General features: G+C 41.1%; 1 protein-coding gene across 4 annotated transcripts in view; it reads left to right on the top strand.

Moving 5' to 3' along the window:
• LMO7 (LIM domain 7) overlaps positions 1–15904 on the top strand; it is a 211163-nt gene that overhangs the window by 14400 nt on the left and 180859 nt on the right. The window lies entirely within an intron of this gene.

Below are 15904 nucleotides of genomic sequence, written 5' to 3'. Positions count from 1 at the left end.
TCTGGGTATTGGTCATGAACAAGTCTTAGAACTCCCTGACTGGTGTCCTCTCCCTTGGGCATGGACTGTCTGCAGGAACTAACTGCAGACAGGCTGAAAATAGCTTTACCTTGTTTGGAAACAAGAGAAAATAATTACAAATTTGAGAATGAGAATACTTCTTTCTGCCCAGTTTTAGACGTCAGTCTACTTCATACTTTCCAAGTGCTGCACTTAATACCAGTTTTTTAGAAATCACTCTGCAAAAAATGCACATAAAGCTGGCTTTATGTGCAGGCTTCCGAAGAACTGCATACAGACATGAGGGCGAAAGGGAAGCTGAAACTTTCTGTTTGTTGGATGCAAACTGAGTTTCTCTTAATGTACTTAAAAAAACTATTCCTCCTAGCTGTCATGTGAATTCAGTGATAGTGCTTTATTTTATAAATATGATTTTGATAATTGTTTCAAGTGGACAGCATGATAATTTGACCTTTGTGTACACTACAAAGTGATCACCTCCACAAGTCTAATGACCAGCTGTAAATATAATTTTTTTTTTTTTTTCTGGATGAGAAAAGAATGGCTCAAAGAATATACGTTTCTTTCCCAGCACTTCTGGGACTGATAGAACATGTTTGAAGTTAGATTTTTCTAACAGAAAAACCCAACAGTTTCATTTATCTTCCTCTGTTTCTCTCCCTCTTTTGTAGTTGGACCTAATGTTATGGCATGCACATGCTGTTTGTACAGTTCTGTATGTCTGCCTCTGTCTCATGTTTTTCTTATTTCACAATTAAAAAGCATAAGAAAGTGCTCAGACTTAATATAAGTGTAGAGTGAATTAACACTAAGATGTGAATAGGTACTGTTGAATAGCTTCCTGTGTTGGGATGAGGCAGACTTGGAGACGGTGTGTGTGTGTGTGTGCGCCTGTTTGTATTGAGGAAGCGGGGTATGGGGCACTGACTTTATGGTACTTCCTGGGGCTCATCCTGGCAGGTAAGAGACAGTTCCAGGGCAGCATGGGGATGAATGCCTGCGTATTGTACGGCATATCTCCGGGGAGATGGGAGAACAATTTGGAAGCTCTTAGAGAAGGTCCTTGAGTTGGGCCAGAGAAATGATGGGAGGAACATGGTGTACAGGGGAGTTAAGTTGGGTTGCAGTGGCTCTGGAGAAGGCAACGGCACCCCACTCCAGTGTTCTTGCCTGGACAATCCCATGGACGGAGGAAGCCTGGAAGGCTACAGTCCATGGGGTCGTGAAGAGTCGGACACGACTGAGCGACTTCACTTTCACTTTTCGCTTTCATGCATTGGAGAAGGAAGTGGCAACCCACTCCAGTGTTCTTGCCTGGAGAATCCCAGGGACAGGGGAGCCTGGTGGGCTGCCGTCTATGGGGTCACACAGAGTCGGACACGACTGAAGTGACTTAGCAGCAGCAGTGGCTCTGGCATGGGCAAGGTCCCCTCGGATTGCTCTGTTGGCAGGACAGTGAAGCTTGTAGTCTACTTAGCATGGAAGGTGTTTATTTGAAGGTAGTGAGGATGTCAAGCCCAAACTCTGGACAAAGAGTTAACATTTTGTAATATAAATGTCACAGAATTTAATATAAATTCTGTCCCCTGGGTTCCAAATGATGTTGGAACCCAGGGGACAGAATGGGACCAGGAGCAGGGAATGACCATATCACCTAGAACATCAAGGTGTGTATCCTGGCAGTAAATGTCTTCTGTTCAGAGGAAAGGAAGAGGAAAGAGAGGTTGTGGTCAAAATGCTGGGCAGAAAACCAGGAGTGTGTTGGACATCCTGAGGGAAGTGTTGGTTCCATGAAAGATAGAAAGAAGAGAATTAGCAGCAGGGTTCAGGACTGAAAGAAGTGATCAAGGGAAAAGAAGATGAATTTGGCAAGAGAAGTCTCTTACTTGTTGAAAATAGAGCTTCAGCGTGTTAGTGTGGGAGCCAAATGAAGCTTCAGGAAGCCTTCCTGGAAGGTCTTGGTTTGGGGGCAGGCATGCCTGGGAGCAGAGGTAGGAAGAGCTATCGAGGAAATCTGTATTCTCTTCATTCGTGTTAGCAAAATTGTCCCCTACCCCCAGCTTACGTATACCAGAGGTACAAACCGTTCACACTTAGGGGAGTACACTCTAGGACAGCAGGTCTGAAGGCGTCATCGTGGTCTCCCCATAAAGTACCAGAGTTGAAGTACACAGCTGTCTTTTAGAAGTCTGTGCCCTTGATGTGCTGGAGATCATCTGGAAGCCATTTAAATCTTCTTCTGAATTTATTTCCTCTTTCCTAAATGGAAAGTATCTCTCTTTTCCCTCTGGGTTTTGAGCCGATAGTAATTTGGTGAAGATACTTTGTTTATAGTATTTAGAATAAATATATCTTAATAGTTTTGATTTAGTGACTCTCAGAAGTGATATTAATCAGAAACAGACAGTAGTAGAAGAAGTAAAGCTTTTTTAAGCTTTTAGAGATGCACATTGTTGCCATGAAGGTGTGCATTTGCGGCATGTTGGGTTTGTTCCTTTGTGGCATTTAGCCTGCTGTAGTGAGGAGAGGAGCAGAGTTTGGGCTAATACTGCCCAGGCATACCTCGTACGTGCCAGGTCCAGATAAAATGTGTGACCACAGACAGGATGCATAGCATCCCTAGGACTAAATTCTCACTACTGTAAAATGAGGATTGCAAGGTGGCATAAGATTTAGGAAAAAAAACGGAAACGAAGATAAGTAGGTACTCGACAGATGATAAGTATCCTTGTTCTTATTTTCCTGTGACAGCGGTAAAGAATCTGCCTGCCAGTGCAGGAGATACAGGTTTGATCCTTGGGTCGGGAAGATCTCCTGGAGAAGGGAGTGGCTACTTACTCCAGTATTCTTGCCTGGAGAATCCCATGGACAGAGGAGTCTGGTGGGCTACCGTCCATGGGGTCACAAAGAGATGGATGCGACTGAGTGAGTGTGCACGCATACAGGCACAGGTGTATATAGTTAAAAATTAGATGATTGATTGATATCTTTTTTTTGTTTTTTTCCTAGAATGGCTAATTTTTACAGATGTGTGTGAGCACGTGAGCACATGGATGCCTGTGTGTGTGAATCCCACAATGCATTTAGATAACTTGCTGTGTATTCTGACCTTTGATTTTCAAATTTGAGTCTTTATTAAGTCCCTTCTATAGTGTTCTTAAGCTGTGATAAAAATCCTTTTGTTTATAAGGACTTGAAGTTAGAATGAACAAATGCCTTACAAGTAATGAGTTGTGGTTTTTTCGTTTGTTTGTTTTACCCTTTATTTTGCACTGTGCCGCACAGCTCATGGGATCTCAGTTCCCCACCCAGGGATTGAACCCAGGCCCTCGGCAGTGAAAGTGAGGAGTCCCAGCCACTGGACCACAGGGAGTTCCCTAAATTCTGTTTCTTGATGATACTCTGTCATCTTTTTCTTTCTAGGGACTCTGTACATTTTAGCTCTTCTTTGCTTCTGATTCTTTCCTGTCAGTGGACTTACAGCATAAATCTAAGGCTAATCAACTTGCCTGAGACCTTTTAAGTTTAAGAAAGAGAATTCTGTATTAATTGTGCTCTTGAAGACACTGCCCAATGTTCAGCTTCTAGTTTTGATCAGAGAGTACGTTATGTAGATTACTTGCATTAAGCTTCTTTTCATATAAATTGTTTTTTCAAGTCTCTATACATTAAGTGGGAGTGGGGCAGGGGCCAGTGCATGCTCAGTTATGCCTGACTCTTTGCGATCCCATAGATATAGCTCTCCAGGCTCCTCTGTGCATGGAATTGTCCAGGCAAAGATACTGCAATAGTTGCTATTTCCTACTCCAAGGAATCTTCCCAACCCAGGGATAGAACTCGTGTCTCTTGTATCTCCTGCATTGGCAGGCAGGTTCTTTATCATTGGCACCACCTCTATACATTAACTGTTATTTCAATTATTCTTTGTTCTTCATCTTTTTAATCCTTTACTTCTTATGTTTTGTGTGTGTGTCTTTGAGTCATGTCATTAATTTTGCTTCTCTGCTGTGTTCAGTTGTAAGATCCTTCCAATAAAGACATTTTTTTGATGTCTTCCTAAAAGGAGCCTAATGAGCTATTTTAGAAAAGAGAAGTTTTTATAGTTTTCATGAAGAAAGGAAATGTATTTTAGGTGTTATATTCAAATGATAACTTTATGCAACTAATTGTTTTTAAGCCAATTTGCAAACATTTTTAGACTTGGAAAATGCTTGTAAGTCCTGAAAGGCATCACTTGCCAAATAGCTGGTACTTTTGAAATTTGGCCCTTGTTCTGGTAAAAGAATGTGGTTGACAACCACACTGTAATTTACAGTGCTTCTTTTTGTGTAAGGAAATGAATCTTCGTGGCTAATAAACTCCAGATGAGTTTCTGGCTTCTTGATTATTACCAAGTCACTTAAAATTAAGGTTTCATCATTCAGTTTAGGTACAGCCACCCTCTCTGAGCTTGTAATGGCCAATGTGATGTTAAATCCTTCATGCAACTAGAGCATTTGGGGGACAATTACATTTGGGTGGGTCATTTTGGAGCACAAGTTTATGATGTGCCTTAAGGAGATCATGTAGAAGACCCATAGGAAGTTCTGCTAGTGTCATAAAACAGAATTTTCTTGGAAGCTCACCTAAATATTTCTGCTTTTTATTAGTTACCTTTATCTGTAGAAGAGTCTAAAAATGTAGATGGACACATAACTGCTTCCAACAATTTGGGGATTTCATTACTAAGGAAGAAGAGATTGACAGTGAAATCTCTGTCACGCTTATTTTCTGATTGTTCCTTTCTTGTATTGCTTTGCTTTATTATGGCTGCAGTCTAGTGTCCTAGCTCTCTGAAGATGCTATGTCATAGTTTTATTCCCCTTACTCCCTGCATTATCATCTTCTTGCAGTTTTCCCATGCGGTTTTGTGCTCAGATGCTCAGTCGTGTCCGACTCTGCAACCACGTGGACTGTAACCTGCCAGATTCCCAGTGTTTTTCTGGGATTCTCTTAGCAAGAATACTGGAGTGGGTTGCCATTTCCTCCTCCAGGGGATCTTACCAACTCAGGGATCCATCCCGAGTTTCTTAAGTCTCCCACATTGGGGATTCTTTAGCATTAGCACTTCCTTTGATCTCTTTTAAATTGAAAGTTTCTCACTATCTAACTGCTGCCTAGATTTTCTGTCAATTTCTATATGTGGAGCCATGTTCCTCTCTACCCTCCCTACCCAAAGGACCTATTGCCTGCAGACTCTGAGTCTTTTTCTGGAAGAACTTGCCTGCTTTGATTCTGCACTGTGCCCTTTGCATGTCCTGCAGTTGGGATTTCCTCCATTCTATTTGGTCGATTATCACCCCTGCTAGTTTCCATGTCCAAATGTTGGTTCAAAGTTTCCCTCCACTGCCGCCTCTCTTTGAATTCCCTTTGTTTTTGTGGATTAATGCCTTAAATTTCTGTGGTGTCATTTTGGTGAGGTTTTGGGAGCCAATGGAGAGAAATGTGTAACAACTTCATTGTGTTCAAGCAGAAGTTGTGTGCGTGTGTGTGTATTTTTGTGTGTATCATAGAATAAAAGAGTAGAAAAACATAGATTGAATGAAGATAGCAATGATTGCCTAGGTGAACTTCCTCCATTCTTTTTCTGAGATCCTGGGTCATCTTCACTATCACTATTCTGAGTTCTTTTTTCTGGAACATTTTCTGTCTCCACTTCATTTGCTTTTTTTTTTTTTTTCTGGGTTTTTATCTTGTCACTTCATCTGGGGCAAAATCCTCTGTTTTTTCATCCTGGTTAACTTTCTGTGATGTGGTTTTGGTTCTAGCCTCTGTGAGGTTGTGGTTCTTGCTGCTCCTGTCTGCCCTCTGGTGGATGAGGCTAAGAGGCTTGCAGATAAGCTTCCTGATGGGAGGCACTGGTGGTGGGAAAAACTGGGTCTTGCTCTGGTGGGCTGGGCCATGCTCGGTAAAACTTTAAAAATCCAATCATCTGCTGATGGATGGGGTTGCACTCCCTCCCTTAGTTGTTTGAGCTGAGGGGACCCAGCCCTGGGGACTGCGGGCTCTGTGGCAGGGTTGATGGTGACCCCCAGGTGGACTTATGCCGAGGGCCCCTGCCGGGACTGCTGCCGCCAGTGCCGTCCTCCCCGCGGTGGGCCCTTGCTGCCCCATACCTCCACAGGAGAGCCTCCACACCGGCAAGTAGGTCTGGCTCCGTCTCCTGTGGGATCACCGCTCCTTTCCCCTGGGTCTTGGTGTACACAGGTTCCGTTTGTGCCAAGAGTGGAGCCTCTGTTTACCCCAGTGCTATGGAAGTCCTGTAGTCAAAGCCCACTGACCTTCAAAGTCACCTTCTCTGGGGATCCCCAGTTCTTTTGCCAAATCCCCAAGCTGGGAGGCCTGACATGAGGTTCAGAACCTTCACAACAGTGGGAGAACTTCTTTGGTATTATTGTTCTCCAGATAGTGGGTTGCCCACCTGGTGGGTATGGGATTTGATTTTATCACGATTGCACGCCTCCTACCATCTCCTTGCAGCTTCTTCTTTGTCTTTGGACGTGGGGTTTCTTGTTTTTGGTGGATTCCATTGGGCCTTCCCTTGTAGCTCAGTCAGTAAAGGGACCTGCCTGAAGTGCAGGAGACCCAGGTTCAATCCCAGGGAAGATCCCCTGGAGAAGGAAGTGGCAACCCACTCCAGTATCCCTGCCTGGAAAACCTCATGGACAGAGGAGCCTGGTGGGCTGCAGTCCGTGGGGTCGCAAAGAGTCAGACACGACTGAGCGACTGACACTTACTTATACTGATGTCCTGTCGATAGTTGTTCAACAGCTAGTTGTGACTTTGATACTCTTGCAGGAGGAGATGAACACATGTCCTTCGACACGACCATCCTGAATCGGAAACCTGCCTAGGTGAATTTCATACCAGTAAAATAGATGTCAGTTTATATAAATTAAAAAAAACCCTATACATACACTCTAATGAGACAAAATTTAAATCACAATTAAAGGGGTAGTGAATGTGGGCCAAGAAGATGCGCATAAGAAAGATAAAATAAAGCCATAGATGAGTTGCAGTTTCTGCTGTGTGTTCCATTATCTGCAACAGTAATAGTTTATAAGCTTCATCTTTCTAGCAGTCAATTCAGAGATAATCACAGCCCCATCAGTGCCTTCCACAGCCCCAGCTTTTATGCATCTTCTTTCACTCACCTCTGAAAAACTTTGGCCCTTCAAGGGAAAAAAAGGAAGTTGACATATATTGAGTACTTGGTTCTAGTCACTTCAAACAACTGCATTCTGCAAATAAGAGAACTGAAGATCAGAGAGCTTGAGTAACCTGCCCAGGGAAGAGCAAGGTTTTCTAGCTTCTGTCTTCCTGTCTGCAACACCACAATTTCTTCCAGTGACACACCTCATGTGACTGTTTCCCAAAATGAGAACAGCCCTTCACTTGTTATAGTTAGTTGTCTGTTTTTGCTGCGAGCTAATATAGATTTAATAATTATTTTATTTTCCCCAGTTTTATTGAGGTATAATTAACATAACTCTGTATTAGTTTAAAATACACAATGCAACAATTTGATATATGGATATTTTATGAAATGATCAACACAATAAGTTTAGTGAACATCCATCACCTCACATAGGTACAGGTTATTTTTTCTTGTGAGGAGAACTTTTAAGATCTACTCACTTAGGGATTTATTTCCCTGGTGGCCCAGTGGTTGGTTAAGACTTCACCTTCCAATGCAGGGGGTGTGGGTTTGATCCCTGGTCTGGGAGCTAAAATCCTACGTGCTTTGCGGCCAAAAAACCAAAACATAAAACAGAAGCAGTATTGTAACAAATTCAATAAGGAGTTGTAAATTCTTGTAAAAGAATTCTTTTTTAAAAAATCTACTCTGTTAGCAACTTTCAAATATACAACACAGTGTCATTAATTATGGTCAGCATGCAATGCACCATGGGGTAAGCTTCTTGAGAGGAGTTGCCACACCACGTAGGACCAAGCACAGTGCCTGGATCTGTAGTGATGGCGCAGTAGAATTTTTTTGAAAGAAGAAAATGTTGAACAAATTGAGTGCTTTACACGCACTATAAATTCTTACTGAACGAGACCTGAGACTTGGTGACTTAGATGGGTAACTTCTGGAGGAAAGAAATGCTGAGTAAGAGCGGGAAAGCCATCAGTACAACTGGAAACTGTGTGTAATGGTGCTGGTATTTTGTGGTTAAAGGGAGTGTACTTCAAGTCTCTAATGACAGAGTCCAGTAAATAGTTTTCTGTTATTTCAGTGAATCTAGACCTGTAATTCTGGCATCATTAGTCAATAAATAATTCACAGCTTGACATTAGGAATGTTAGAGATGTTTATTTTATACTCAAATGTAAACTTAGGTTAGATTTTACTAATCATATAATGCAGAATGATCTTAGCGTGCATTTGTGCTAAGTTGCTTCAGTCGTGTCCGACTCTTTGCCGCCCCATGGACTGTAGCTTGCCAGGCTCCTCTGTCCATGGGATTCTCCAGGCAAGAATACTGGAGTGGGTTGCTGTGCCCTTCTCCAGGGGATCTTTTCAACCCAGGGATTGAACCCTAGTCTCTTAAGTCTCCTGAATTTGCAGGTGGGTTCTTTACTACTAGCATGACCTGAGAAGCCCTCTTAAAATGAGCAAATCATTAAAATTCATTTTGTACTTTTCCTTTACTTTGCAACCCTAGTGGTCGCTTTATGGTGAATGTAGTGGAATCATAAGACAACACTGGCTCTCGGTTTTTTTTTAAATATGAAAAATGCCCCCTTCTTATTTTCATCATTGGTACACTATCCTACACTTTCTCCAAATAAGAAATTTGGAATGTATATCAGGATTCTAGTAGGAAACAGATCACAATTCCCATGATTCAAATGAAGAACTTTTAAAGAAGGCAAGTTCTTACAAATGTGTAGGAAGAGGTAGGGGAACCAATTAAAGATGCCAAGAAACAGAAGGTAGCAAAGGTGGATGAAAAGGTTTGAGAAGGAAATATTGCTGCTAGAAATCACTGAAACAAATCTGGGGCCATTGAGGAGGGCAGGCATGTTTGCATTTTAGTTGTGAAGCTTCTTGAGAGGCTGTGGGAGGGAATAGGGAAAAAAATAACCCTGATCCTTCTGTTATCATTTGTCTCCTTCATCTGATAATCCCATTGGACAAATGCAATCAGACCAGTTGGCTCAGTAGCCAAGATGATGGAGTTCTGGGGGACAGGAGGTGGGTGTAATCAGACTGGGGGAAGCAGGAGAATAGATCGAGGTGGGAGTGAGAGCAAACAGACTAACCAGCATAGATTTCATTTACCCACTCGTCCTCTGTCGTCCCCTTCTCCTCCTGCCTTCAGTCTTTCCCAGCATCAGTGTCTTTTCCAGTTGAGCCTGCTGTTTGCATCAGGATACCATAGTATTAGAGCTTCAACATGAGTCCTTCAAGTGAATATTCAGGATTAATTTCCTTTAGGATTGACTGGTTGATCTCCCTGCAGACTGAGGGACTTTCAAGAGTCTTCTCCAACAGCACAGTTTAAAAGCGTCAATTCTTGTATGGAAGCCGATTATATTTTTTTCTAGTAATATTTGATCAGAAAATATCATATTTTATTCACCTCAGTGAAACTTTATTCCTTATGTTTAATTATCACACTTATCTCTATGTATTTCATATGCTACCACCTCCACTGTATTTAAAACTGTCTTAGGCTTTCTGTAGATGCACTATTAATATTTATCATGTTTTTGACCATCTATTAAGCAATTCTGAGCAGTTATTCCTCTGTACAGTAGGTTTAAAAGTTTTTAAACTTCAGCATTTTTCAGTGCATAAAGATGTTTTTGCATTTCAAAATCTGGACTGTAACATTTTGTCTCAAATTATGACTTTGGATTAAATGCAGGCAGATTTCATATGCTAAGTGGTTGTCATAGTTATGGTTTTAGAGATGCCATGTTTAGCTTGTGGTTAGTAGACTATAGGACATTTGTAATCAGTGGAGAGAAATCCTAGCCAACAATTTTCATTTGGATGTAAGATATGTGGCTCTTGGAAAGGTTACCTCAATTCTTTTGGCTATGAGAAAGCTTAGTTCAGGTCTGGCACATTGGCAGCCTGAGGACTGCCGCATGCAGAAGATTAGACTTCAGGGTCCTTCTTTTTTTTCCCCTTCTTGAGGCAATATTCCAAGGAGTCAGGCATCCCTCTTTAATATTACACCGCTCTGTGTCGACTTGGGACCAGAATGATAACCCCATTCTTCTGGAATTATTGATTTTCAACTGGGGGTGATTTTGCCCACCAGGTGACATCTGGCCCTGTGTGGAGACAGTTTTGGCTGTCACTGGGGTGGGGATACTACTGACTTCTAATGGGTCGAGGATGGAGATGCTGTTAAACATCCTAAATCCACAAGTCAGCCCCCACACCAAAGGTTTATTTGTCCCCAGATGCCAGTAGTATGGGCGTCAAGAAATTCTGTTCTAGAGTATAGTCTCTCCCCCCATGTTTTTTGGCATTGTGTAATTTTTAAAACCTGTAATTACACTTAGTCCTTAAAAATTTATGCTTAGCTGTTATTTTTCTTATTTCTTTCCCTACAGAGAGCTGTGTGTTTGGGAGTTAGAGTTGGGATAGTGTTATCGCAAATTGAGCAGCACATATTGCAAGCAGCTTGATGTTCTGGGTGCTGTTGGGGGAACAGAGTGAGGAGGGTATAGTCTATTTCAAAGGAGGGTATGGTCTATTTCAAAGGCAATACACTGTGTCTGGTAGTATAATTACCTAGAAATATTCTCCAAGAGTCAAAGGAAAGAGTGAGCCTGGCTCACATTTGAAATCCTTCTTGATTCCCTAGCCTTGTCCTCTTGTATAAACCAGCTCACTATTGATGACCCAGCATCTCCTTTTTTTTTTAGTGTAGAGTATATTTGCATTCGACATTGTAATGATTTTTTGGAAATTAAGCCATATGAAACCAATGCTGCAAGTCTTGCCTTCAACCACCAAACAGGGTAAACAGGGTAGATATTTTAGGCTTTGCAAACCATATGATCTCTGCCAACAACTACTCAACTCAGATTGCAGAAACAGCTATAAACACTATATATGTTTATAAATTGTATAAACATGTTTATATGCTATAAACATTATATATGTTATAAAACAAATGTATGAGTATGACTGTTCCAATAAAACCTTACTTATGCACATGAAATTTTGAATTTTATATATTTTTAAATGGCATGAAGTATTCTTCTTTTGCTTTCCTCTCTTCTTTTAAGTTATTTTTTGTAATTAATTTAGTTGGAGGATAATTTCTTTACAGTATTGTGGTGGTTTTTGCCATACATTGACATGAATCACCCACGGATGCCCCAGCATCTCTGTGATGAGGTTAATGTGTATTATCAGGAGAGGGAAATGCATTAATTGATGATATGCATATTACACCAAAGAAATATATTAGGGAAATTCGATGTGTTGTTTCAAATACCTCTTTTATCACCTTTTGTGAGAAAAACAAACTTGTCCTCTGATGATTTAAAATAGTATTGGTAGGCAGGTATAATTACATACACACACACACACACACACACATACACACACATATATACACACACACATAAAATTTTTTAAATTTTATATTTTAAGAAAAAGTGAAATTAATATCCAGTTCATAGGAGTTCACCGTTGTTTGAGGATAGAAATTATTACTAAAGTTTTTGTCATCCACAGGTAACCTTGATAGTGTCGTTTAAAAACTACTGTAATGATGTAATGTAATTAGCCTCCAACTAATAAAAATAAATGGGAAAAAAAAAATAAGCTTTAGTGTGCTTCAACTTTGTCTTAAATTTTTCATGGTCATTATATTTTGTTCCTTTAATACATTTTTCTGTCCTATTTTGGACCATTTAAGAAATGATACATTTCAGGGAGGAACTGATTAAAAATCCATTTCTTGCATTTTATTTTGGCATTTCATAAGATTTCAGGAATCTATCAGATTCTTTAGATTTTCACATTGTAATTAATAGTTTCCAATTTATAATACTCATTAAAAAACTTTGTGTATTCCCTGAAAAAGAATGTTTATTGAGCGCTGACTATATTCCATCTGACATAATTAATGGGAAATAGCAACAAGCAGGTTGCTAGTCATAAAGAACCTGTCTGCCAGTGCAGGAGACGTAAGAGACGCAGGTTTGATCCCTGGGTCAGGAAGATCCTCTAGAGGAGGACATGTCAACCCACTCCAGTATTCTTGTCTGGGGAATCCCATGAACAAAGGAGCCTGGTGGGCTACATTCCATAGAGTCTCAAAGAGTTGGACATGACTGAAGTGACTTAGAGTGCTTGGATGCCCAGGATTGTGTATGTGATTCAGTTTATTCTTTCTGGGCTTTCCTGATGGCTCAGTCAGAAAAGAATTTGCCTGCAATGCAGGAGACCATGTGTAATGCAGGAGACCCGAGTTTGATCCCTGGGTCGGGAAGATCCCCTGGAGAAGGAAATGGCAACCCACTCCAATGTTCTTGCCTGGAAAATTCCGTGGACATAGGAGCCTGGTGGGCTACAGGCCATTGAGTCCCAAGATTCAGACACAACTTAGCGACTAAACCATCGTAGCTACAAAAAAAGTAGGTGGAAGTCACTAGCCTGTGGGGCTTACTCACATTTTGGTGGGGAGAGGTAAAAAGTAAACAGGCTGACATTATATTAGATTTTTGTTTATCGCTCCACTTTAGTCTGTCTTTTGGTTATTGTAGTTTATCCTTTTCAAATAAAATGAAAAATTCCACCACACTGCCTAGTGGTATGTGTATCTTATTGGTCATTTCCAAGAACCAATTTTGGTTTTGTTTACTTCTATTTTTGGTATGCTTGCAGGGGATAGGATTTCCATTTCATTGTTTCTGCCCATCTCTTTAATAGCAATCTTGCTTCTTGTCTTCTTGGCTTGTACTCTTGCTTTTCCCACCTTCTTAAATTGCCAGCTCTTGGGGCGCGGTGCTTTCAGTTGTTGCCCTGGGAGACTCGGGGTGTCTCTTGCCCCTTCACTAGCCTCAGGTCTTGTGTTAACTACTTCTGCTTTTCTTCGGAGACCTCTGCTTGCCAGGGAAGGAGGGGCACTTGGGTCTCTGGAGGGTGTCGAACTGGCCACGTGCCATGCGGAGAAGGTACCTTGGTTTCCTGAATCCTGTTCCATTAGTTTATGCTCACTTCTACCTTTAGAAACCCATTCCCTGCAGTTTGTGAGATTTTTGTCTCCCTCCTGAGTGGTGAGAAGAGATGCCTTGTCAGGAGTTGCAGGTGAGGAGCAAGCTTGGCTGGTAACAGGGACTTTGTCAATGGAATTTAGGATGTCAGTAAGGGCGTGTGGTGTCCCTATGAGTGGGATCAGGGTTACAAACTTGTATTTTGACGTTTAATCTTCTTTTTCCTTCGGATTCCTTATTCTAAGAAATATTGATTTTTTTTCTCCAGCAGTAATTCTTCCTTCTACATGTTATTCTCCTGTGTGCCTGTTCCATTGGAGTTCAGATTCTTTCCCCTTATAGTTTATTACAAAATATTGAGTATAGTTCCCTGTGCGATAGCATGTCCTCCTTGGTTATCTCTTTTACATATAGTAGTGTGCATGCGTGCTCAGTCACTTCCGTCGTGTCTGACTCTTTGCAACCCCATAGATTGTAGCCCACCCGGCTCCTCTGTCCATGGGAATCTCCAGGCAAGAATACTGGAGCGGGTTGCCATATCCTCTTCCAGGGGATCTTTCCCACCCAAAAAATCGGACCCGCATCATATCTTATGTCTCCTGCATGATCTCAGTTTTTTGAATGTTGAGTTTTAAGCCAACTTTTTCTCTCCCCTCTTTCATCCTCATCAAGAGGCTCTTTAGTTCCTCTTCACTTTCTGCAGTTAGGTTGATGTTATCTGCATATTTCAGGCTGTTGATATTTCTCTGTGCAGTCTTGATTCCAGCTTGTAATTCATCCAGCCCAGCATTTCACATGATGTACTCTGCACATAAATAAATAGGGTGATGATATACAACCTTGTCTTACTCCTTTCCCAATTTTGAACCAATCTGTTGTTCCATGAAAGGTTCTAACTGTTGCTTCCTGACCCACATACAGGTTTTTCAGGAGACAAATAAAGTGGTCTGGTAGTCCCATCTCTTTAAGAATTTTCCACAGTTTGTTGTGATCCACACAGTCAAAGGGCTTCATGTAGTTAATGAAACAGAAGTAGATGTTTTTTGGAATTCCATTGCTTTTTCTATGATTCAGTGAATGTTGGCAACTTGGTCTGTGGTTCCTCTACTTTTCCTGAACCCAGTTTGTACATCTGGAAGTTCTTGGTACATAAACTGCTGAAGCCTAGCTTGAAGGATTTTGAGCATAACCTTACTAGCATGTGAAATGAGTGTAATTGTATTATAATTTGAGCATTCTTTGGCATTGCTCTTCTTTGGGATTGAAAAGAAAACTGAATTATCTCTCTCCTGTGGCAACTGCCGAGTTTTCCAAGTTTAGTGATGTATTAAGTGCAGCACTTTAACAGCATCATCTTTTAGGATTTTAAATAGCTCAACTGGAATTTCATCACTTCCACTATCTTTGTCTATATTAAACTTCCTATGGTTCACTTGACTTCACACTCCAGGATGAGTGTGAGTCCAGGCTCTAGGTGAGTGACCACACCATCGTGGTTATCTGGGTCATTCTCTTTTAAAATAATGATTTTTGCTTGACTTCCGCTCCCATCCTCATGTGGGAACTTGAAGGGCTGAGACCCTGTTTTTTCACCTTTGTATTTCCCATAGTACTGTATATATATATATAATACGTACCAAAAAAGTTTGAGATATTATTAAATATTGTGCTGTGTTTAGTCGTGTCCTGCTCTTTGTGACACCATGGACTGTAGCCTGTCAGGTTCCTCTGTCCCTGGAATTCTCCAGGCAAGAATACTGGAGTGGGTTGCTATTTCCTCCTTCAGGGGATCTTCTCAACCCAGGGATTGAACTCAGGTCTTGTGGATTGCAGGTGGATTCTTTACCAGCTGAGCTACCAGGGAAACCCTATTAAATATTGTCACATCCTAATTTTAGACAGAAAAGGTAGCTTCTTGACAGTGGATGGCCAAGAATAAAATATACATGTGCTTTTAAGCTGCTTAAGTGAAACCATGAGAAAGTGACTGAACTCTGGGCTTTAGTTTTATTGTGAAACAGTAGTCAGACCTGCTTCATAGGGTTTGGAGGATGAAATGATTCAAGCAGAGAGCTATTTCAACTGTAGTTTCTATGGAATGCAGAAGATGTGGACACCAGAAGTAAGGAAAAGGGTGAAATTCCGGAAAGGGTAACTAAGATGCTAGGAGCACACAAATGGATAAGCAGTGACTCGGAACCTGGGCCGGCTTCCAGTCACCGCTTCCGGTCTCTCTTTTCCCTTGTCTTCTTGTTGGGACGCTCAGGAGGCATAAAAGAAGTTGCTGTGCCAGGATGTCATGTTCAGAGTGCATCTGTGCCCTGTCTCCTTGTATACTTTGCTCTATTTTATATATATTTTAGCAACTTTTATATGAGGTTTTAATTTTATATCCCATAAAATCCTGTGCTTTATTAAAGATTCTGAAGCATCCCCCCTACACTGTGAAATTGTCATAATTACATAGGGTTATACCTTTACAGCTGAACAATTTTTTTTTTTTTTGAATGGGTGTGCTTTCTACTGGAAATCATAAATTAACCTCAGATTCTTATTTACCTGCCAGTTTAAGTTTTCTTCTTTGGGCTTTCAGGTTCTATTTTATGTGTCTAGTGACGCTTGTAAACTGAATGGCTACTCAAGCCCA

This window comes from Odocoileus virginianus, chromosome 8, assembly GCF_023699985.2.
Source record: "Odocoileus virginianus isolate 20LAN1187 ecotype Illinois chromosome 8, Ovbor_1.2, whole genome shotgun sequence".
In the NCBI taxonomy this organism is placed as follows: Eukaryota; Metazoa; Chordata; class Mammalia; order Artiodactyla; family Cervidae; genus Odocoileus; species Odocoileus virginianus.
Note: the sequence above shows the minus strand (reverse complement) of the source record. Positions and strands in the feature narration are given on the sequence as shown.